At 38.2% G+C, this 25,865-nt stretch overlaps 4 pseudogenes across 1 annotated transcript in view; 2 read left to right on the top strand and 2 right to left on the bottom strand.

The window, feature by feature from the left end:
* LOC106145341 (olfactory receptor 8B12-like) overlaps positions 1–25,865 on the top strand; it is a 141,017-nt pseudogene that overhangs the window by 31,935 nt on the left and 83,217 nt on the right. Inside the window, exon 4 of the transcript XR_013437966.1 lies at positions 3,682–3,712. The product of XR_013437966.1 is annotated as an olfactory receptor 8B12-like (transcript). The remainder of the gene's footprint in view (positions 1–3,681; positions 3,713–25,865) is intronic.
* On the bottom strand, positions 4,655–5,378 carry LOC101955546 (ran-specific GTPase-activating protein pseudogene; annotated as a pseudogene).
* On the top strand, positions 16,657–21,521 carry LOC101955250 (olfactory receptor 8B3-like; annotated as a pseudogene).
* On the bottom strand, positions 22,222–23,876 carry LOC101954964 (stress-induced-phosphoprotein 1 pseudogene; annotated as a pseudogene).

Here is a 25,865-nt window from a genome sequence, read left to right as displayed (position 1 = left end):
ACTATTATAATGGTTTTGAATGCTATTCCTCAAGAACTGTCTTAATGAACAGTGTCTACTTTTTAAAAATTAAATTAAACTTTTTAGGAATTTCAATTTTTTATTTTAATTAGTTATACATGACAGTAGAAAGCATTTTTGCACTTTGATATATCATACATAGATGGATATAATTTCATTTTTCTGAGTAAACATGTTGCAGAATCATATTGGTCATGTAGTCACATATATACATAAAGTAATAATGTCTGTTTCATTCTACTATATTTCCTATCCCCACATCCCCTCCCCTGCCTCTACCTAATCTAATGTAACGCTGTTCTTCCCTAGTGCCCCCCACCTTATTGTGAATTAGCATCTGCATATATTTATTCTTTCATTTACATTCATCACAGTGCCTGGTTTAAAAAATAACTTTCACACTGTTTGGCTTGAATTTTGCTCTAAAGCATATATTTTAGTAAAGGCACAGAATGCTTTCATTATGGCATAGGATGAGATATATTACATCTATGTTTATAAACCCTGCATAATTAACAAAAAGGTAAAAGTGAGTCACAGACACAGCACATTATGTGTGGTTTGGGAATGATATCAGGGTCAGTCGCACAGCCTAGTGGAGAATGAATGAAAGGCAGCCTGGCTCTGTACTGTGATGTCAATGGCTAATTTTCAGGTCTATAGTATTGACAAATACTAACAAATATAGCTAATAAATATAACTGATTTAATCTTCTAATTAAAACCACATGTAATAATATTTATAACTTTAATCTGGGCCTGAGTTTTAAAAATTAATATAATAAGCTAAATGTAAAATGATTTTAGAACATGAAAGCTCATTTAATGATTATTGAATGTTTGTATGTTTTATATGTGTAGTTCATTAAAAATATGGATATTGTCATGTACATCTTTCTTAATCTGATGCTGTTTCCTGGTTTCTCCAAATGGATGATTTGAATTGGAAAATCTTCTAACTATAATGAATCTCATATTAACATATATTAAATGCATAGCTGTCTTTTTTTACATTCAATCTTAATTATGTTACAAGCTGACATAAATAGATTTGGTAACAGAAATTTAAAAGGGCAATATTGCAAGGTTTGACTTTTAAATGAAAATATGAAGTTAGAAATCTTAGAAACAATCCTAAGCACCACATAAAAATAAAATAAAGATGTCGTGTCCACTGAAAACTGAAAAAAAAAATTAAAAAATTCTCTCTCTCTTAAAAAAGTAGCTCTTATGTTATTTAAATTTAATTCAATTTAAAACCTTTATTGTATTAAGGTATTTTAAAACTTGGATACTTAAAAAAAATTCCACATATAAGTTAAATCATGTAGATCCCTGTCTGTTGAACTTGAATGATGATAACCAGGGAGGCTGTGGAGGGGGTAGAGGAGGAAAGAAGAGACATGGGTCAAAGGGTTCAACGTTTCAGTTAAGAGGAGTAAGTTCTGACTATTGTAGTGGCCTGTGAATCTAGTGACTTTGGAGGCTGAGGCAGGAGGATCAAAAGTTTGCGACCAGCTTGGAAACTTAGTGAAACCCTGTCTCAAATAAAAAAATTAGAGGGAGTGGAGGGGAGGAAGTATGGGGGCAGGAAAGATGGTGGAATGAGATGGACATCATTACCCTAGGTACATGTATGATTGCACATATGGTGCAATACCACATCATGTACAACTAGAGAAATGAAAAGTTGTGCTGCAATCGTATACAATGAATCAAAATGCATTCTGCTGCCATATATACCTAATTAAAATAAGTAAATAAATAAAAGTAAAAAAAATAAAAAAATGAAAAGGGTTGAGGATGCAACTCAGTGGTAAAGTACCTCTGCATGCTTTATAAATTATATTTTATAAATATATAATTATAAATAAATATAAAGAAGTATTAAGAAGAGATAAGTTTTAACTATAGTTAATAATAACATATAATTCAAATTTGCCAAAATAATAGATTTTAAATATTCACACCACAAAGAAATGTAAATTATGAGAAGTGATGGTTATGTTAATTAGCTTGATTGAATCACTTCACAATATACTTATGTAATATCTCATTGTATTCTATAATCTATATAATGTCATTGATCAATTCAAAAACTATAATTTTTTTATACCTAGTTTATTATTGATGGTGACTATGAAATAAATATTTAATCATAAAAATTCTTGATTAAGCATTGCCAATAGCTATTTGAGTACAAAGTCTGGTATAACAAATTAAGTTCCAGAAACAAGTACAAATAAGTAATTATTTGGGTGTCTTATCTATTAAAAGGGAAAAGCCATTTATCTCTTTTAAGAGGCATAATTTTAAATTCTGAATAATTTTTATTAATATAGTATATAATGAATATACATTTTTTTCAAATTTCACTATCAAGTAAACAGTTATTAAAAGCTTATAAAATATACATTAGCAGTTTCATGAATAATGTAAAAATCTACATGATTGTGAACCAGATCATAATATAGAGCCTTACAGAATATTTTATTCAGTAGTTTTGTGTCTGTTTAGTGGATGGTTAGGTCTTAATAACATAGTCCCCAAATACTAGATTTAACAGTTGCTATGCAGCTCATTTGGTCAACTTCATTCTTAAAGTATATTAAGGTGCCAAAGGTCCTCAATATGTAATTTTTTGTTTTTTAGATAGCTGTATTAAATTTCTCTGTCTTCAAGGGTTGTTCTCTTTCTGAGACTCTAATTCTGTGCACATAAGAGTGCCTGAGAGGTCTAGTAGATTACTGAAGATCTGTTATTTTTTTCTATTTCTGTTCCATTTTGGAAAGTTTCTATTGCTATTCAGGTTCACTCATCTTTCTTCTGTTTGTCTGATCTACCATTAAATACCAGAATGAATTTGAATCTTAGAATTGTTTTAGATAGGGGCTGGGGATGTGGCTCAAGCGGTAGCGTACTCACCTGGCATGTGTGCGGCCTGGGTTCGATCCTCAGCACCACATACCAACAAAGATGTTATGTCCGCGGAGAACTAAGGAAAAATAAATAAATGTTAAAATTCTCTCTCTCTCTCTGTCGCCCCCTCTCTCTCACTCTCTCTTTAAAAAAAAAAGAATTGTTTTAGATTTACAGAAAAATAATGAAAGTAGAGAACTAAATGTATTCCATATCTGCTGCAGTCTGGCTGGGCGCAATTCAGGAGCCACTTGTCAAAGGAAATGAACTTTATTTTTAGAACACACAGCTCTTCAGGAAAACCCTCAGAGCCCAACTGCCACCACCGGCTTCCCACAAGCCTCTCCACTTCCCCCACTCCTCCTGCTCTTGAGGGCGATTGGCTGGGTCATGTGGGCGAAGCCAAAAAAGTCCCCCAATGAGCAGCTCCATGGTCTGAAAAGGCGGGGAAACAGCCCAATGAGCATCACTGCAGAGGAGCCAATCAGTTGGCACCTAGAAGTTTTCTGGGGCCACTGTGAGTCAATCATCAGCTGGCAGCTGGAAGTTTGCTGGCAGCTGGAAGTTTGCTGGGGCCCCTTCAGCTGTGGCTCTCAACACATATCCAGTGCCCCTTGTTATCTTACTTAGTGTGTAAATTTGTCACAATTAATCAAATAATATTGATACATTATTATTAGTGCCCCTGAATTATTCAGATTTTTAAAATTTTAATCTAATATCTTTTTTTTTCTGTTCCAGGCTCCCATCCAGGATACTATTACATTCACTGGTAATGTATCACAAATTTCTTGGCTGTCCCCATTTCTCATATTGCATGTTTTGGATGGCCTTGCTATTAGTACTATTGGTCATGTATTTTGTAGGATGTCCCTTCAGTTCCTATATCTTACAATTATCTCATAATTAGGCCAGGATTATGTATTTTGGATTCAGTGTATTTTTCACTTCAGACATTAAATTTGTCATATCTAGAAGACAGATTTGGGTCTTTTCATATTATGACTTTTTTTTTTTAACATGGATGTTTTCTTCTACCTTCCTTTTTCATAGTTTTAAAAATTTATTGATTCTTTTTAGTTATACATGTCAGTAGAATCCATTTTGACTTAATTTTAAAAGCAGGGAATATACCTTGTTCTAATTCAGTCCCTAGTAATTCTCCTTTTTCCTCTCCTAACCTCACCGCTGCTCCCATCCTTCTCCTGATCTTTCTGCCATTTAACCATAGTTTTTTTTTTTAAATTATTTTTTGTAGATATACAAGATAGTGAGATTTTCACTGGTGTATTCATATATGTACATATGTCAGATTTATTCCACTATCTTTTCTTTTCTCATCCACCCTCCCTTCCCTTCATTCCCCATCATCTAATCCACTGAACTTCTATTCCTTTTTTTTAAAATCCCCTCCTCTTTACTGTGGGTTAGCTTCCACATATCAGTGAAAACATTTGACCTTTGTTTTTTTGGGACTGGCTCATTTCACTTAGCATTGCAGTCTCCAGATCCATCCATTTACTGGCAAATGTCATAAAATCATTATTATTTTTTCCCCCCAGGTTTCAAATGCGTTTTTTATTCACTATTTTTGATGATAGTAAATAAGTGTTTCCACCGTGGGAAAGAAAGTTAGCACAGTACATTTTCATGACTGGGAATGGATTTTCTCAAGTCATCTTCAATAGGGTAAAAACTTTAAAAAAACCCTGAATGTTGGAATTCGGTTCTTTATATAAAATCCTTATGAAAACATAACAGAATAAAAATAAACCCAAAAGGAAGGGCAGGGCAAAATTAAAAGAAGAAAAAGAAAAAGGAAAAGAAATTAAGACGACTCAATGCTTCTCCGATTTCTCCTCGGTCTCCTCTCCAGGTTCCTTGTTCTCCTTCACAGAAAGAGCTTCCAGCTCTTGGGTCACTTTTTCAACATTATCATTTTTGCCCAGTCCTTTCTTTTTTCTCTCTTCAAACGCTTTCCTGCATTCTTTAAACTTCGTTTTGACCTTTTATGCATTCTCAGTGTTTAGGAAGTGGATAGCGAGCAGCTCTGGCTTAGGGTACTCATCAGCAAGTCAGCATGGGTGTCCCAAACCCAGGCATGATCATTGCCAGCGTTTGGCTTCAGTTCATCATTGGCGTGATATAGTGGTTGATGCATATCTTCAGGGTCTTGGCCCTCCTCATGAGAAGGCGGGTGGTTCTTTTCTCCTTATGTTTCAGGAGCTTGACATCACCAGTGCCTCCTTCCTTCCATTCTGGAAGATCATTCTATGAAGTAAATCGAAATTGCTAGCATCTTAAAAAGTTCCTCTTCATCTTCCTCCAGTGTTGCTCAGGGAGTGAAACTATAGGCTCGACCTGGGGGTCGTGATTGGACTCATCTACATTTCAGCAGAGGTATCATGGTCATGATGAGAGTCCCCAGCGGCTACCATGGGAACGGTCTGGAGGCAGCTCCACTGGTTTGGTCTTGGCTTACTCCAACGCCTTTAGGCGACTAGTTGTAGTTTCTTTTCTCCCTTTCCTGCGCTGTGCCTCCCAGTCTTCCCTCAGCCCTGGCACTGAATCCCAACCCCGTACCCTGGTGGTCAAAATCATTATTCTTTATGGGTAATACTCCACTGTGTTATACCACATTTTCTTTATCCATTGGTCTGTTGAAGTGCACATGGGTTGGCTCCATAGCTTAGCTATTGTGAATTGTGCGCTGTAAACATTCATATGTTTGCATCCTTATAGTAGGCTGAGTTTAAATCCTTTGGATATATGCTGAGGAGTGGAATAGCTGGCTCAAGTGGTTGCTTCATTCCTAGGCTTTTGAGGAATCTCCATACTGCTTTACTGCTTCCCAGAGTGGTTGTACCACTTTGCAGTCCAACCAACTGCTATGTCTTGCATAGCATCCACAAAGGATCTTGAGTAGGCTCTCACCTTTCTCGAGACTAAAATACTCAGAGTCACTCCAGGTGAACTGGGGCTGCACAAAATAATCACACAAGAGACAGAGATACCTTTTTCTTTGGGTCCTGTGATGGCTCCTCTGACCTTAAGGGTCTGCAGTGAGAGAGAGAGAGAGAGAGAGAGAGAGAGAGAGAGAGAGAAGAAACCATTCAAATTAGGCAAGGGGTCAGGTTTTGGGGGTTGAGTCTAACTTCATGATGTCTGCTGTTGGCAGGTTGACTGACATCTAGGAAGGCCACACCCAAAGGCAGAGCAAGAGAAGGGGACACACAAAGGGCATTTCCAAGGAACATTCTATCCCAAACAGGTCAAGTATTTCAGAGAAATAGGTGAGTGTAGCTCAATGCCATGTGTGACACACCTACATCTGAAGACACACCTTCAATTTCCTGAACCGGGACAATGTCCAGGTCACTATGAAATGTAGTGACTGGTGAAAGCCTTCAGGATGGAAGTCATGAATCATTTAGAGTGGCTCCCCAGAGTAGGGGTGACAGGAGATGGAGAAAAACACAGAGATAAAGAAAACACAGAGACATTTTCAAATAAAGCTGGGGCTAGGTGGGACACTGCACTCTGGTGGAGGAACAGTAACCCCAAACTAGCTCTGTAAGTATATTATACTGGGTCTCATAATCAGGAAGTTAAGCTATAGGGATATTATAAATTGTTTAAGATTTATGTGTTTTCAAAAGGCTTCTTTGTATACTAAAAAGTTACAGAGGTAGAAACATTTTTTGCAGCTATCCTGCTTCACTCAGGAAGCCTACTGTAACATCTGTTAAATATTATCAAGGTTGTTAAGATACTTGCCTTTTGGCAAGGAATGTTTCCCAGGCTTGGCTTTTACAACACTGCAGGATCAGCCCATGACTGGGGTTTCATCCACTCTCCACAACCAACATTGTATGAGCAGACCCCTTTCAGTCCATCTTCACCAACATTTATTGTTACTTGCATTCTTGAAAATTGTCATTTTTAAATAAAGTCTCTTATCCATTACCATTCTGACTGGAGATGAAATCTCAGTGTAGTTCTAATTTGCATTTCTCTGATAGAGATGTTGAAAATTTTTTTCATATATTTATTGACCATTCATGTTTATTCTTTTGAGAAGTGTCTGTTTAGTTCTTTTATCCATTTATTGATTGGGCTGTTTATTTTTTTAGTGTTAAGTTCTATAGGTTCTTTGTATAGCCTGGATATTAACGCCCTGTCTGAGGAGCAGGTGGCAGATTTTCTCCCATTCTGCAGGCTCTCTTCACACTCTTGATTGATTATTGCCTTTGTTCTGAAGAAGGTTTTTAATTTGATACTATCCTATTTATTGATTTTTGATTTTACTTCTTGTTCTTTAGACGTCTTGTTAAGAAAGTCATTTCCTGAGCTGATATATTAGAGTGTTGGGCCTGCATTTGTTTTGAGCAGGTGCAGGGGTTCTGGTCTAATTCCTAGGTCTTTGATTCACTTTGAATTTTGTGCAGGGTGAGAGATGGGAATAGAAAAGATAGTAGAATGAATCAAACATAACTTTCCTATGTTCATATGTGAATACAACATCAGTGAAATTCCACATCATGTACAACCACAAGAATGGGATCCTAATTAGAATAACTTACATTCCATGTATGTACAATAAGTCAAAATATAGCTTCATGATGTCTGATGTCAGCAGGTTTACTGACATCTATCATATATATCTAAAAAGAACAAATAAAATATACATAAGTTAAAAAACCCCCAAAGATCTGCAAGAGACATTGTAAGGGAATATTCAGGAGGACTTCTCAAAAAGATAATAGATATAGTCAATAAAATTTACCCCAATACTAGCATAGGTATTTGGATAAATTATGTTACTACAAAGAAAAATCAGGAAGACTGGAAATATGGTAAAAATTATACATTCAGTTTTGAACAATTGGATAATAGGCTGTAGGGAATGCATAAAAAGGCTAAGTGATGCTCAGGAAAAAGATCAGAATATGAAAAATAATAATTAAGGGTCATTCTCATTGATATGGAAGCCATTGGATTAATGAAACCAATGTGGGGAAAAGCATAGGGAAAAATAGCAGAGGGGGAAAAAACCCCCAAATTATTTGGAAATTCCCCAATTATTTTTTCTACTTAATATAATAGGAAGGCTAACTATTATGAAAACAAGCAACTTTTATTATTCTAAGATCCCCCAAATTATGAAGGGACCAAATATTCCTTGCGGCAAACTTGACAAAGACAAATCAAGGAAAGAAAACTTAAGACCAATACCCCTGAGGAACATAGATGCAAAAATTCTCAATAAAATTCTGCCAAATTTCATACAAAAATGTATTAAAAAGATAGACCACCATGCTCAAGTGGGGTTCATCCCAGGGATGCAAGGTTAGTTAAACATATGGAAATCAATAAATGTAATTCATCACATCAATAGACTTAAAGATAAAAATAATATGATCATCTCATCTCAACATGCTGAAAAAGCATTTGACAAAATACAACACCCTTTCATGTTTAAAACACCAGAAAAACTAGGGATAGTAGGAATATAACTCAACATTGTAAAACTTAAGTCCAAGGCCAACATAATTCTAAATGGAGAAAAATTGGAAGCATTTCCTCTCAGAACTGGAAAAAGGCACGGGATCCCTCTCTCACCACTTCTATTCAATATAGTCCTTGAAACTCTAGTCATAGCAATTAGGCAGGTGAAAGAAATTAAAGGTATATAAATAGGAAAAGAAGAACTAAAATTATCACTATTTGTGGATGATATGATTCTATACTTAGAGGATCTTAAAAAACTCCACAGGAGAACTTCTAGAATTAATAAATGAATTCAGCAAAGTAACAGGATATAAAATCAGTATCCATAAATCAATTATATTTCTCTACATTAGTGATGAACTCTCTAAAAGAGAAATTAGGAAAACAACCCCATTCACAATAGTCTAAAAAATATTTGGAAATCAGTCTAACAAAAGAGGTAAACCTCTACAATTAAAATTACAGAACATTAAAGAAAGGCACTGAAGAATCTCTTAGAAAATGGAAAGATAGGGGCTGGGGATGTGGCTCAAGCGGTAGCGTGCTCGCCTGGCATGTGTGCGGCCTGGTTTTGATCCTCAGCACCACATACAAACAAAGATGTTGTGTCCACTGAAAACTAAAAAATAAATACTAAAAAATTCTCTCTCCTCTCTCTTTAAAAAAAGTGGAAAGATATATCCCATGTTCTTAGATAAGCAGAATTAATATTGTCAAAATGGCCATACTACCAAAAAGCCTTATTCAGATTTAATGCATTTCTAATTAAAATCCCAACAACATTCCTCTTAGAAATAGAAAAAGCAATCATGAATTTCATTCGGAAAAATAAGAGACCCAGAAAAGCTAAAGCAATCCTTTGCAAGAAGAGTGAAGCAGGAGGCAGCACATTACCAGAGCTTAAACTTTACTATAAAATTATAGTAACAAAAATGGCCTGGTATTGGCACCAAAATAGACATGTAGATCAATGGTACAGAAGTCATAGAGACAAACCCAAACAAATACAGTTATCTCATATTTGACAAACGCACCAAAAACATACTTTGGAGAAAAGATAGCCTCTTCTTCAACATATGGTGCTGGTAAAACTGGAAATCCATATGCAGTAAATTGAAATTAAACCACTATCTCTCAGCTTGCACAAAACTCAACTCAAAGTGGATCAAGGAGCTATGAATTAGACCAGAGACCTTATGCCTAACAGAAGAGGGCCCAAATCTTCATCATGTTGTATTAGGTCCTGACTTCCTTAACAAGACTCCTAAATCTCAAGAAACAAATCAAGAATTAATAAATGGGATGGATTCAAACTAAAAAGCTTCTTTTCAGCAAAGGAAACAATCAACAATGTGAAGAGAGAGAGTCCACAGAGTGGGAGAACATGTTTACCACATGCACATCAGGTAGAGCACTAGTTTCCAGGCTACATGAAGAACTAAAAAACCTCAACAGCAAAAGAATAAATAACCCAATCAATAAAGGGGCTAAGTAAATGAACAGACATTTCACAAAAAAAGAGATACAATTGATCAATAAATATATTAAAAAATTCAACTTCACTAGTAATTAGAGAAATGCAAATTAAAACTACTCTGATTCCAATTCACTCCAGTCATAATGGCAATTATCAAGAATACAAGCAACAATAAGTGTTGGAAAGGGTGTGGGGAAAAGGTACACTCATATATTGCTGGTGGGACTGCAAATTGGTACAACCAATCTGGAAAGTAGTATGGAGATTCCTTAAAAAACTTGGAATAGAACTACCATTTGACCCAACTATCCCACTCCTTGGTCTATACTCAAAGGATTTAAAATCATCATACTATTGATGTGACCCAGCCACATTAATGTTTATAGCAGTTCAATTCACAATAGCTAACCTGTGGAACCAACCTAGATGCCCTTCAATAGAAGAATGGATAAAGAAATGATGGTATATATACACAATGGAGTATTACTCAATAAAAGAGAATAAAATTATGGCATTTGCAGGTAAATGGATGGAGTTGGAGAATATCATGCTAAGCAACGTAAGCCAATCCCCCCAAATCAAAGGCCAAATGTTCTCTCTGATAAGTGGATGCTGATTGATAATGAAGGTGGGGGCAGCATGGGAAGAATGGAGGAAATTTGATTGGGCAAATGGAGAGAGGGGAGGGGACCTGGAGGTAGGAAAGATGGTGAAATGAGATGGATATCATTACCTAAGGTACATGTATAACTGCACATATGTTGCAACTCTACATCTATACTACCAGAGAAATGAAAAACTGTGCTCCATTTATGTACAGTAAACCAAAATCTATTCTGCTGTCATGTAAAACTAATTAGAACAAAAAATGTGTTTTCTATGGAAATGTTAACAACTCTCAATTATGTGATTCAAGAACATGAAATGTTCCCAGGAAATTTGCATTTTAGCAAATCATGATGCCAGATTTTTATGTATGGTTCTAAACTGGAGTTTAGGATGAAGGTCATTCTTTCACCTTAAAACCACCAGTGTGAATATGAACAAACCTGGAGTGAATATAGATATTTGGACCTTGTCCTGCATTGCAAAACTCTCTCTTCCCTTCCATTCTTCTGTTTGCATAACAGTCACATTATACTTACACATTACTTATCAAATAGTCATTCTTTCTCTGAGATGTGCCTCAGAATATTTTGCTCATTCCTGATTCTTTTTTTCCATTTTTTTGTTTGTGCATTATAGTTATACATAATGGTGGGATTTTGTTGTGACATTATTTGTATATGCACAAAATATAATATTACAATTTGGCTAATATCCCAAATATTTCCCTTTTCCTCCCCTTCCTCCACTCCTTGGTCCATTTCCTCTATCTTACCAGTATCCCAATTTTCCCAAAGACCCCCCCACCCCCCCACACCTTTCTTTTCCTTTTTCCTCTCTAGATTTCACATATAAGAGAAAACATACAACTCTTGACTTTCTGAGCTTAGTATATTTTGTTAACATAAAGATTTCAAGTTTTATATATATACATATATATATATATATATATATATTTTTTTTTTTTGTAGCAGGGATACAAACTCAGAGGCCCTTGTGATTCAAGGGTGATGTAAACTCAGAGGCCCTTGACCGTTGGGCCACAAACCCAGGCCTATTTTTTTTCTTTTTTATTTATTTATTTAATTTTAATTTAATTTAATTTTTTTTATTGGTTGTTCAAAACATTACAAAGCTCATGATATATCATCTTTCATACATTGATTCAATTGGGTTATGAACTCCCATTTTTACCCCAAATACAAATTGCAGAATCACATCGGTTACACACTCATGTTTTTACATAATGGCATATTAGTGACTGTGTATTCTGCTACCTTTTCTATCCCCTACTATCCCCCCTCCCCTCCTCTCCTATCTTCCCTCTCTACCTCATCTGCTGTTGTTCAGTTCTCACCCTTGTTCCCCCCCTTCCCCTCACAACCTCTTATATGTAATTTTGTGTAACATTGAGGGTCTCCTACCATTTCCATATGCTTTCCCTTCTCTCTCCCTTTCTCTCCCCCCACTCATCTCTGTTTAATGTTAATCTTTTCCTCATGCTCTTCCTCCCTGTTCTGTTCTTAGTTGCTCTCTTTATATCAAAGAAGACATTTGGCATTTGTTTTTTAAGGATTGGCTAGCTTCGCTTAGCATAATCTGTTCTAATGCCATCCATTTCCCTGCAAATTCTATGATTTTGTCATTTTTTAGTGCTGCGTAGTACTCCATTATGTATAGATGCCACATTTTTTTTTATCCATTCATCTATTGAAGGGCATCTAGGTTGGTTCCACAGTCTAGCTATTGTGAATTGTGCCTCTATGATCACTGATTTGGCAGTATCCCTATAGTACGCTCTTTTAAGATCCTCAGGGAATAGTCCAAGAAGGGCGATAGCTGGGTCAAATGGTGGATCCATTCCCAGCTTTCCCAGGAATCTCCATACTGCTTTCCAAATTGGCCTCACCAATTTTCAGTCCCACCAGCAGTGTACAAGAGTACCCTTTTCCCCACATCCTCGCCAGCACTTGTTGTTGTTTGACTTCATAATGGCTGCCAATCTTACTGGAGTGAGATGGTATCTTAGGGCAGTTTTGATTTGCATTTCTCTGACTGCTAGAGATGGTGAGCATTTTTCCATGTACTTGTTGATTGATTGTATGTCCTCCTCTGAGAAGTGTCTGTTCAGGTCTTTGGCCCATTTGTTGATTGGGTTATTTGTTATCTTATTGTTTAATTTTTTGAGTTCTTTGTATACTCTGGATATTAGGGCTCTATCTGAAGTGTGAGGAGTAAAAATTGTTCCCATGATGTAGGCTCCCTATTTACCTCTCTTATTGTTTCTTTTGCTGAGAAAAAAACTTTTCAGTTTAAGTAAGTCCCATTTGTTGATTCTTTTTATTAACTCTTGTGCTATGGGTGTCCTATTAAGGAATTTGGAGCCCGACCCCACAATATGTAGATTGGAGCCAACTTTTTCTTCTATCAGATGCAGAGTCTCTGATTTGATAGATATCTAGCTCCTTGATCCACTTTGAGTTAACTTTTGTGCATGGCGAGAGGAGGAGATTCAGTTTCATTTTGTTGCATATGGATTTCCAGTTTTCCCAACACCATTTGTTGAAGATGCTATCCTTCCTCCATTGCATGCTTTTAGCTCCTTTATCAAATATAAGATAGTTGTAGCTTTGTGGATTAGTCTCTATGTCCTCTATTCTGAACCATTGGTCCACCCGCCTGTTTTGGTACCAGTACCATGCTGTTTTTGTCACTATTGCTCTGTAATATAGTTTGAAATCTGGTATCGCTATACCGCCTGATTCACACTTCCTGCTTAGAATTGCTTTTGCTATTCTGGGTCTTTTATTTTTCCATATGAATTTCATGATTGCTTTATCTATTTCTACAAGAAATGCGTTGGGATTTTGATTGGCATTGCATTAAACCTATAGAGAACTTTTGATTCCCAAGTATTTTATTTTCTTTGAGGATATTGTGAATGGAGTGGTTTTTCTCATTTCCATTTCAGAAGTTTTGTTGCTGATATACAGGAATGCCTTTGATTTATGCGTGTTGATTTTATATCCTGCCACTTTGCCTAATTCATTTATTAACTCTAGCAGTTTCTTTGTAGACCCTTTTGGGTCTGTTAAATACATTATCATGTCATCCGCAAATAGCGATAATTTAAGTTCTTGTTTTCCTATTTTTATGCCTTTAATTTCTTTTGTCTGTCTAATTGCTCTGGCTAGTATTTCAAGAACTAAATTGAATAGAAGTGGTGATAGAGGGCATCCCTGTCTTGTTCCTGATTTTAGAGGGAATGCCTTCATTTTTCTCCATTTAGGATGATGCTAGATTGAGGTTTAGCATATATAGCTTTTACCATGTTGAGGTAAGTTCCTGTAATCCCTAGTTTTTCTAGTGTTTTGAACATAAAGGATGCTGTACTTTGTCGAATGCTTTTTCTGCATCTATCGAGATGATCATATGGTTCTTATCTTTAAGTCTATTGATGTGGTGAATAACATTTATTGATTTCCACAGATTGAACCAGCCTTGCATCCGAGGGATGAATCCTACTTGATCATTGTGCACAATTTTTTTGATATGCTTTTGTATTCAGTTCACCAGGATTTTATTTTGAGAATTTTTGCATCCAAGTTCATTAGAGATATTGGTCTGTAGTTTTTTTTCTTTGAAGTGTCTTTGTCTGGTTTCAGGATCAGGGTGATGTTGGCCTCATAGAATGAATTTGGAAGAGCTCCTTCTTTTTCTATTTCTTGAAATAGCTTGAAAAGTATTGGTATTAATTCTTCTTTGAAGGTTTTGTAGTACTCCGCTGTATACCCATTCGGTCCAGGGCTTTTTTTGGTTGGTAGTCTTTTGATGGCTTCTTCAATTTCTTCCTTTGTTATTGGTTTGTTTAAATTGTGTGTGTCTTCCTGACTCAATCAGGGCAAATCATATGACTTAAGGAATTTATCGATGTCTTCACTATCTTCTATTTATTGGAATATAGGTTTTCAAAATAATTTCTAATTGTCTTCTGTATTTCTGTAGCATCTGTTGTGATATCGCCTTTTTCATCCCGTATGTTAGTAATTTGAGTTCTCTCTCTTCTTCTCTTTGTTAGCATGGCAAAGGGCCTGTCGATCTTATTTATTTTTTCAAAGAACCAACTTTTAGTTTTTTCAATTTTTTCAATGTTTTTTTTTGTTTCAATTTTGTAGATTTCTGCTCTAATTTTAATTATTTCTTGTCTTCTACTATATTCGCTCTTGTTTTGCTCTTCCTTTTCTAGGTTTTTGAGGTGTAGTGTGAGTTCATTTATTTGTTGGTTTTTTCTGTTTTTGAGGAAAGAACTCCAATAAATGAATTTCCCTCTTAAAACTGCTTTCATTGTGTCTCATAGATTCCAGTATATTGTGTCTGTATTGTCATTTGTCTCTAAGAATTTTTATCTCCTCCTTTATGTCTTCTGTAACCCATTTATCATTCAGTAACATATTGTTCATTTTCCATGTGATGTAGGATTTTTCCTTCCTTCTTTTATCATTGATTTCCAGTTTTATTCCATTATGATCAGATATGGTGCGTGGTATTATCTCCACGCCTTTATATTACTAAGATTTGCCCTATGGCATAATATATGGTCTACCTTTGAGTAGGATCCATGTGCTGCTGAGAAGAACGTGTATCCACTTGATGATGGTTGATATATTCTATATATATCGGTTAAATCTAGGTTATTGATTGTGCTATTGAGTTCTATAGTTTCTTTATTCAGCTTTTGTCTAGAGGATCTGTCTAATGGCGAGAGCGGTGTGTTGAAGTCACCCATAATTATTGTGTTGTAGTCTATTTGACTCTTGAACTTGAGGAGAGTTTGTTTTATGAACGTTGCAGCACCATTGTTTGGTGCATACAAATTGATAATTGTTATGTCTTGTTGGTGGATGGTTCCTTTTAACAGTATATAGTGTCCTTCTTTATCCCTTTTGATTAACTTAGGTTTGAAGTTGATTTTATTTGATATGAGTATGGCCACTCCTGCTTGCTTCTGAGGGCCATGTGAGTGGTATGATTTTTCCCAACCTTTTATCTTTAGCCTGTGTATGTCTTTTCCTATCATATGAGTCTCCTGAATGCAGCATATTGTTGGATTTGTTTTTTTAATCCAGTTTACTAGCCTATGTCTCTTGATTGGTGAGTTTAGGCCATTAACATTTAAGGTTACAATTGAAATATGATTTGTACTTCCAGTCATGTTTATTTATCTATTTATTTTAGTTTGGCTAGTTTTTACTTTTTGGTTATTTTCCTCTCCCTTTACTGAGATACCTCCTGCTCTTAGTTTTGGGCACTATTTTTCAATTCCTCTTCTTGTAGTATTTTGCTCAAAATGCTTTGCAGTGCTGGTTTTCTGGCTGCGAATTCTTTTAGCTTTTGTTTATCGTGGAAGATTTTAATTTCATTGTCAATTCTGAAGCTTAATTTTGCTGAATACAGTATTCTTGGTTGGAATTCATTATTTTTCAGCGTTTGAAATACATTGTTCCAGGATCTTCTGGCTTTCAAAGTCTGTGATGAAAAATCAGTCGTTAACCTAATTGGTTTACCCCTGAATGTAATCTGCCTCCTTTCTCTGATAGCTTTTAATATTATCTCCTTGTTCTGTATGTTGGCTATCTTCATAATTATATGTCTTGGAGTTGGTCTATTACGGTTTTGAATGTTTGGGGTCCTGTAGGCTTCCAGGATTTGGCAATACATTCTATCTTTCATCTCTGGGGAAGTTTTCTAGAATTATTTCATTTAATAGGTTGTTCATTCCTTTGGTTTGATTCTCTATGCCTTCTTCTATCCTGATGACTCTCAAATTTGTTTTTTTTATGACATCCCATATCTCTTGAATAGATTGCTCGTGGGATTTAAGCATCTTTTCTGTGTTGACTATATTCTTTTCAAGTTGATAAACTTTATCTTCATTATCTGATGTTCTGACTTCTACTTGATCTAGTCTATTTGTAATATTCTCGTTTGAGTTTTTAATTTGGTTTATAGTTTCCTGCATTTCTAGAATTACTGTTTGATTTTTTTTAAGATCTCTATCCCCTGGTAAAGCTCATTCTTTGCCATTTGAATTTGTTTGTTTAATTCATTTTCAAAATATACTTTTATTGCTTGGACTTGCTGTCTCATGTCTTCTCTAATATTCCTTTTCATCTGAGTTAGGTATGCCTTGAGTTCTTTCCCTATCCACGTTTCTGATGCTTCTAGGTCCTCCTGTAGAATTAAGTTGTCCTGCATTGTTTGTAATCCTTTTTTTCCCTTGTTTTTTCATGATGTTCACGTTACTTTCCAGCTCTATTTGATTGCTGTGTTTCTGCTCTCTTCTATAGATTTGTTTTGGTTTTGTATATCTCTGTTGTCTCTCCTTTGTGTTGGTAGACTATGCCTGCTAAAGTGGATTCCGCTGGGAAGGAATTTTGACAGCTGAGCTCCAGTGACATCACCTCTCTGCTATGGCGGGCCCAGGCTCCTGGCCAGGGAGTCCGAATGGGGGCGTGGGACTGGACTGTCTCTGGTTGGCTTCAGCTCCTGGTCACTGGCAGGCGGGCGGACTCCAGTCACCCAGTTGCGCGGGCAGCAGCGGGCGATCTGTTACCGGCAGGCGGGTGGTCTCCAGCCGGCCAGTCGCGCGGACGGTTGCCGGAGGGTGGGAGATCTCTAGGCGCCCAGACACGTGGTAGGTACCCGGCGGGCAGGCGGTCTCCAGCTGCCCAGTTGTGCGGGCAGTGGGTGGGCTGTCGCCGGCGGGCGGGCGATCTCTAGCTGCCCAGTCACGAGGTTGGTCGCCAGCAGGTAGGTGGTCTCCAGCCGCCTAGTCGCGTGGGCAGCCAGTGGGCTATCGGTCGCCGGCTGGTGGGCGGTTTCCAGCCACCCAGTCGCTCGGGCAGCGGGTGGGCTGTTGCTGGCGGGCTGGCGATATCTAGCTGCCCAGTCGTGCGGTAGTTCGCCGGCGGGTGGTCGGTCTCCAGCTGCCCAGTCCAGCGGGCAGCCGGCGGGCTATCGGTCACCGGCACGGGGGGCGGACTCCAGCCGCCCACTTGCGAGGGCAGCTGGTGGGCAATTGGTCACCGGCGGGTGGGTGGTCTCCAGCCACCCAGTCACATGGGCAGCGGGTGGGCTGTCCCTGGCGAGCAGGCAATCTCTAGCCGCCCAGTCGTGTGGTCGGTCGCCGATGGGCGGGCGTTCTCCAGACGCCCAGTCATGCTGGCCTGGCCTCTAGTCCGGTGGTTTATCCTGTTAGTCCTGGTTTCTCCTGCTAGACCAGATTTCCCCTGACTGATGCCTCTTGGCAGTTCAAACTGTACTCTGGGTCTGCCGTTTGTTTGGTGTGGAGGGCTGCTATTGAGAACCCCGGCACTCTATTGTTTTGATTTTTTCCGCTTGCCCCTCCCCCAGCGCTGGCAAGACAGGTTTCGTTTTTTGACGCTGATGGGAGGGGGCGTTTAAGGTCAGGTGTCTCTAGTTTTCCTCGAGTCTTTATGCAGGCTTACTCTGATAATCCCTCCCCTGGAAAGCCTAGGAGAGATTTTATGCGAATTCCCCGCTATATGAGAGATGAGCTGAGTAATACACACCTGTTTTATTGTTTCAATCTGTCGGAGAGTGGTGGTGGTTACTTCAGCTCTCTAAGATGGCGGCCGCTGGTTTCCTTGGTGGAGTTTCCGTTGTGGGGGATAGAACTGTACCGCTTCCTTCCCCGTCTGAGATCCCGAACTCAGCCCAGGGGTCAGTGAGGGCTCAGCCGGCAGGATTCCACAGAATCTACAGCAACGTTTCTCTCTGCTTGCTGGCTGCTTCTTGGTGCCACACCGTCTATAGCCACTGACCTATTTTTTTAAAAAGCGTTTTTTAAAAATTTATTTTTTAGTTGTACTTGGTCACAATACCTTTATTTTAATTTATTTATTTATATGTGGTGCTGAGGATCGAACCCTGGGCCTGCACGTGCTAGATGAGCACTCTACTGCTGAGCCACAACCCCAGCGTCCCCCAGACCTATTTTGTATTTTATTTAGAGACAGGGTCTCACTGAGTTGCTTAGCACCTTATTTCTGCTGAGGCTGGCTTTGAACTCATTATCCTCTTGCCTCAGCCTCTGGAGCCACTGGGATTATAGGTTTTCTGAGCAATCTCCATATTTTTTTCCAGTATGGTTGCACCAATTTGCAGTCCCACCAGCAATGTATGAGTGTACCTTTCTCCCCACATCGTTGCCAACATTTATTGCTACTTGTATTCTTGAAATTGCAATTCTAACTGGAGAGAGAGGGAATCTCAGTGTGGTTTTAATTTGCATTTCTCTAATTGCTGAACATTTTTTAATATATTTGTTGACCATTAGTATTACTTCTTCTGTGAAGTGCCTGTTCAGTTAATCCATTCACTTTTGTTATTACCTCACATTATCTTCATCTCTCTAACACTGGTCATTCCTACCAATGCCACCATACAATTCTTCTAAGTCAGCAGTGTGGTTGTTTCAATCCTGTGACTAAAATAAATAAAAATAAAAATAAAAACTTTGAGTGGCTCCCAATGCCCTCCTAGAGGGAGTGGGTTCTGATTTAGGAAACTGAGAGTTTCCTCTGCTACACTTACTCAAATTTGCTTCTGATATATTGGGACCTTATAGACAGCCTGTGGAAGTCCTCAGGGTGACATTCAGGGAGGATACTTCATGTTGTTATCATGAATGGAACTGTAAATGTAGGATAGATAAGATTTTTTCAACTGCAATCTTTCTTTGAGCTTATCATCTTGGACCTGGAGGGCTCCTAGATGACCTTTTACAAGTCCAGTAGTGGCTTTTACTTGTCTTAGTGATGTTTTTCCTGCACTGCATTCTTGTTTACAAATAAAAGCATTTATAGTACATAAGCCTTTGCCAGTGGAGCAAAAAGTCTGTGTGGTATCCAGTACAGGTTTCAGGAAAAATAGGAAAGGCATCCTCAACCATCCAACTTTTATTATATGAATATTTCTTAACTACCTACTGTACATGCTAGATACAATTACAGGTGCTGAAGAAACAGGATTGAAGAACAAATTAAAAATCCATGAATTATGGAGCTTAGTTTCAAATGTATGTGGGTACATATATTGAAGGAAGACACATACCTCTATCTATCTATCTATATATCTATCTATAGATAAATATCTCTATCTATCTATCTATAGATATCTGTCTATAACTATCTATATCTGTATCTATTTATTTATCTATCTATAGATAGATATAGATAGATAGATAGATATAGATAGATACAGGTTGGATAAGATCTTTTAACTGCAAAACCTGATCTCTGGGGAAAACAGGTCTTCCAAATTTTTAATCAGGCCCCTAGTATTTCCAAACTCATAAAACCTCTTGGGTCATATTAGTAGATGGCTTTTATGGTAACAGTAGAATCTATTTATTACCTTGTAGGGTGAATAGCACAGTGGGCAAAACCACCATCAAAATCATGTTCTGTAATTCATAGCTTCTCAGAGCCTGAAAGACTGAGGGTTGTGTGCTGAATTCCTCTGTCCAAAATTCACCCCAAACAAAAGCAATAACATCAAAAGAAGAAAAACTCTTTTCTGGGCTGTGCCCCTCTAAAATTTATCATAGTTATCTATCATTCTCTGAGAATAGAGCAGAAGTGTTATCAAGAGCCTCTCCTGAAGTCCTGATGCAGGAGGGTGAGTGCTGAATTGTACCTCCTGCTATTCTTCCAAACCTCAATTGTGGGAGCCAGAGAGTCCTTGAAAAACCTCATCTGCTCCCTGCTGATGATCCTGTGGGTGGGAGCTGAACCTTATCCTCTCAGAAATTGCCTTGTGTTTTTAAAAAATATTCATATTTTATATATCTTCTGAAGATTACAAAATGGAGAAAACAGACACAGATAAAGGTGAGCTTGAGTTCATCTCCCCATTTAGGTCTCCATCTCATTATATTGGGTCTGGGTGGAAAGAGCTGAGTTCTCATTTTAATGTTTCTATTTCTTCTTTTCTCACAGACTTGTCTCAGGGGGGAATGGACTCAGGCAATGGCTCTTCAGTACCCAGTTTATCCTGCTGGGTTTAACACAATAGCCAGAGCTCCAGCTGCCTCTTTTCCTCCTCTTCTTAGGAACCTACGTGGTCTCTGTGGTGGGGAACCTGGGCTTGATTGTTCTGATTGTTCTGAATCCTCACCTGCACACTCCCATGTACTACTTCCTCTTCAACCTTTTCTTCACAGATCTCTGCTACTCATTCGTCATTAACACCCCCCCCCACCGCCCCCCCCACACCGCCAATGCTGATGCGCTATATATAAATCAGAACGTCATCTCTTATGCAGAGTGCATGGCTTGATTCTTTTTCTTCTGCTTTTTTGTTTCGACGAGTGCTATATTTTGACATCAATGGCCTATGATCTATCTTTGGCCTCTGCTTTACAAGGTCACCATGACCCATCAAGTCTGCCTCTTGCTGATGGTGGGTGTGTATGCCATGGAGCTTATGAGTGCCATGGCCCACATTGAATGCATGATAAGACTCAGCTTCTATGAAAGCAACATCATTAGTCACTACATGTGTGACATACCTCCTCTCCTGAAGCTCTCCTGCACAAGCACCTCCATCAATGAGCTGGTAGTTTTCATTGTGGTGGGTGTCAATGTTATAGGGCCTAGCATTATCATCTTCATTTCTTACACCTTGATTCTGTCCAACATTTCCGGCATCTGTTCCACAGAGGGCAGGTCTAAAGCATTCAGTACCTGCAGCTCTCATATTATTGCTATTTCTCTTTTCTTTGGAGCATTAGCATTCATGTACCTTACACCTTCTCCTACTGGGTCTTTGGATCGAGATTAAAGTATCCACAATTTTTTATATTGTTGTGGGACCAATAAGGAACCCTGTCATCTACAGTTTGAGAAACAAAGATGTCCATATTGCATTGAGAAACACTTCAAAGAAAAGAATGCTCTTCTGATGTGATGGGAGGGGAGGGGAAGGGAAGAGGGGATAGGAAGGGCAGAAGAATAAAATAGACATTATTATTGCTGTATGTATATAGGTGACTGTATGACCAATGTGATTTTGCAACCTGTAAAATCAGAAAAATGAGAAATTATGCCCCATTTGATTTAAATATATCAATTGTCAAGATCATTGTACTGTCATGTGTAACTAATAAAAAAATAAAGAAAAAAATAAAATGCAGGATCTGTATCCTTAAAAACCATAATTTTTGAAACAAAATAAGGAGGGCAAAGTAATAAAGATAAGTTAATAGACTATAAAAAATGCATTGTACTGTCTATATACCTAATTAAAATAAATTAATCAATTTTAAAAAAGAAAAGGATGCTCTTCTAAACAGAAACTTTGTTTCTTATACATGTCAAATCTTATGTTGGGCAAATGATATTTAAAAGCATGGAGGGTGTAGATTAGTGATAGAATGCTTGCCAAATGTCCATGAAGCCCTGGATTTGATCCCCAGCACTAAAACCCAGCAGCAATAGCAGCAACTACTACCCAAAGAATGATGGAGAGAATAGTAAAAAGTCAGAATAAATGCAAATGATTTAAATTACACAAAATTAAATTAATTATAGAAATTATTTCATAAGTGAAGATAATATGTAGATGTGAATTAGTCCATCATCCTTTCAGAGTAGAAAGAATAGTTTTTTTTTTTCCTGATTGGCTTGTTTTATTGAAGAAGGCGTAGAGTTAACAATGTGAAGACAGCTGGGGCCCCAGGTTGGGAAGAACACCTTCCCCTCCCCATATATGCTCACTGCCCCAAATAAAAAATAACTAACTATGGGGAGCAGCGGAGACAGCGACTGAGGGGGCAGGGGAAGGAGACACGGAACCCAAGGACAGCAGTGAGAGACCATGGGAGTGCTCAGAGGGCCCAAGGCAGCGGCTGTATGAGTCTGTGTCTTCCACATAGGCAGGTATAAATATAAAGATGGGCTGTCTTCCTCCCTCTCCTCCTGCACCATGCTGCTTGCTGCCATCCCAGCTCGTCTTTCCACGAGGGTGAAGGGAAGAGATGAGCAAGTCATCACCGAATTGCAATCAGACCCACATCCATGAGCTTCTGGATTTTCTGCGCTATTACGGGATTCTTTAAGTGTTCACTGAGTGCCTGGAGGTCCTTCTGCACCTGTTCCAGGATGAGCCGCATGGCTGGGTCACTCATTATCTGCTGTACCGCAGGGTCGGCCATGGCCCGTCACTTCACATCCTCCGGGCTGTCGTGCCAATTGTACTGAGCTACCATACAGCGCTGATGACTATCTGCTGCCTCCTTACAGCTGGAGTCCAGTTCCAGTGCCTTCTGGTACACATCCATGGCTTTTGTGTAGTCCTTCATGGCTTGATGAAAGTTGGCTCCAGCTGGATACATTCCTCACAGTCCTTGAGTGCCAGCTGAAACTCCAGGAGTTTGGTGTAGCAGGCAGCTCGATTACTGTACAGTTTGGCATCTCGTGTATTCCGTTTAATGGCTTCTGTATAGTGCTTCATGGCCTGGGGATAGTCCCCTTTCTGAAAACACTCATTGCCCTTGTTCTTCTCCTCCAATGCCAGGTCGAGGTTGTTGTAGACCAGTTGCTCTTGCTCCTTCAGAATTTTCTCTGCCTGCTGGCATTTCTTGATCACATCTGGGATTTGGTGCTCTGCCAGTGATTTGTTGTAGAAATGGATAGCGTCCTTGTACGCTTCCTCTTTGAAGTAGGAGTTACCAATTCGAGCATAAGCTTTGGCAATCTGTCGATAGTCTTCTCGGTTCTCTCTCCCCACCTCGATGGCCTTCTCACAAAGCTCCCGGCATTTATTGTAGTCGCCCTTTTCAAAGTATACCACTGCTTGATTGGTAATGTAAGTCATGTTGGTGGGGTCCAGCTCCTTGGCCCTGTCGTAGTGCTTCAGGGCTGAGTCAAAGTCTTTCTTCTTGTAGGCATCATTCCCCAGTTCTTTTTCTTTCAGTGCCTGCTTCTTATTCTCTGGGAGATCTTCTTCCATTGGCTCTGGCTTGGTTTCCTTTTTGCAGGGAGGTGGAGGCGGGGGTGTTGCAGCCTCTTCTTCCTCATCCATGCTGCCCAGATCAACCCCAATGAGGACACTGAGAGTGGTTATGATCCGGGGATCTTGTAGTGTCATGGCCAAGTCTGACGGTTTGTTTCCTAGTTGCTCTATCAGTTCCCGGTAGGTAGGATCACTAAGCAGTGCCCTTGTCCTGGGATCACTCTCCAACTTCTGATAAAGATTAGGCATGTTGAAAGGGTTCATGAATTTCCTCTCTGCCAACCGGGCCTCCATATGTAGAATTCCTGAAAATGTATGTCATGGAGATAATGATTTGGCAGTCTTAGTGTCAGTAATTTCTTTATCCATTTAATAAACCACTGTTAAGTGTTGTAGGAAACTGTATTTTGGCAAATTTCTTTGTTTCCATAAAGGGGAGAGATATGGATCTCTGGTCAGTTCTCTTTAGCCTCAAGGGAATGTGATATAGTGAGGCCAAAAAAATTTTTTTTTGACTCCAGTTCCTAAGCACAGGAAATGAAATAGCCACTCAGACCAGCCAGGATAAAGGGAACCTCCTCTAGATTTACCTCTAAGACTTCAGGGCAAAAATGTGAGTAGGAGGACATTCTGTTATCTTTCTTCACAAGCAGTTTGCTGCTGCAAATGTTTACCAACTCCCAGTAGAGGAATTTTTGCCCTTTATTCAAATAGATTTTGTAATCTTAATGCATTAATAACCAGGTCTTTCTCTTTAACATCTTCACTTTCATTTTTTCCAGAGTTTTATATGATACAGATGATGTAGTTTATTTAGTCAGCAGGCATAGACTGAGAATATATTCTATTTTAGACATCAAAGCATCCAGGCGGTTTTAAATATAAAAAAGACAGTGGTAAGAGAGACAGAAAATACCTGTGCTCTCAGAGGGCTAATTTTCTATGGTAAGGTACACAGGAGGTACAGGTGGGCAGGAGGGTGAGGTAGCTGATAAGCAAAAAATATAGACACACACATGTGAATATATCAGAAAATGCTATACAAAATTTCAAATTAAGATGATGGTACAGAAAGTCACTGTGTTTTACTTTGGAATGGGTGATTATGAGGAGATTTTCTGAGGAGGTGGCATATGAGCAGAGACAGCACTGACAGAGGAAGACAGTCACCTGTAGACCATTTCCCTCGCAGGGTAGAGCTGGGTCACAGTCCCAGAGGCCATAAAAAATCTTGATGATTATGAAGGATAGAAAATAGACCAACATGTCTGTGGTGTGGTTGAAGTGTTTTTGGTACATAGTTAATTAGGAAATGGGGATTTGCAAGGGAAAAGAGTGGGTGTTATTAAAGCACAATAAAAATGTATGTGTTATTAATCACACAAAGGATGGCTTTCTTTCTCCTCCTCTGTTTTGAAGTCTTGTCTATGTCATTTTAACTGATCTGGGAAAAATGTTAAGGGTTCCATGAATAATTTATAGTGAAATTTGTGAAATGCTGTACCTTAAATAACAACAACTTTCCATGAACTGCAGGAAGTAAGATGATTTTTTTTTCTAATTTTGCACACCTGAAAGATGAGTCAGAGGTTCTATATGTCAAGTGGTACTTGGAAGAGCCCTGAATCCTGTGTTTTTACCATATTGGTACAAGTATCCCAAAGTGGAAGGACCACTGGAATTGGTACCATGTGATCTGGTTTGGCTCTAGATTCTTGCAATTTTTGTGTTTATGTTCTCTCAGTTTTAGTGTTTGCATGGAGAACATTTCAAAGTGTGTGGTGCAGCTGAAATGAAGTGGCACATGTTTAGAAAGTGCTCTCTATGGTTAGTGTAATGATTTTTCAAAGGATAGATCATACTCAAGGGATACTAAGAAACACACTTCTTTTCATGTAACTTTCTTTAAATTAGCATGAACATTATACTCTGTGACATCTTAACTGTTGGCCTGCTGGTAGTTCTGACATAACTGTCATTGCTTGTGCCTGTACAAACTTTATCATATGTTTCAATGTTGCTGTCATTGCAGTGAATCAGGAGAATTGGTGATCACACATGTAAGTAGTTGAGTTCATTGCCATTTAAGAGTGTTTTGTACATATATTATTTTCTTTAACATACGAATTTAATTTTATGTTTTCTTTAGGTACAACTTCAATTAAAGGAATAATATAGTGCTAAAGTATAAAGTTATCACACATACATGAGACTATGGAAAAAAGAAAATGGGATAGAATTTTCTAATAACTAAGAAATATTCTCTTTCCTTCTATTTTATTTTCTTTTTTTA

Source organism: Ictidomys tridecemlineatus, chromosome 4 (genome assembly GCF_052094955.1).
Source record: "Ictidomys tridecemlineatus isolate mIctTri1 chromosome 4, mIctTri1.hap1, whole genome shotgun sequence".
Lineage (NCBI taxonomy): Eukaryota > Metazoa > Chordata > Mammalia > Rodentia > Sciuridae > Ictidomys > Ictidomys tridecemlineatus.
The sequence above is the reverse complement of the archived record's forward strand: the minus strand, read 5'-3'. Positions and strand labels throughout refer to the sequence as shown.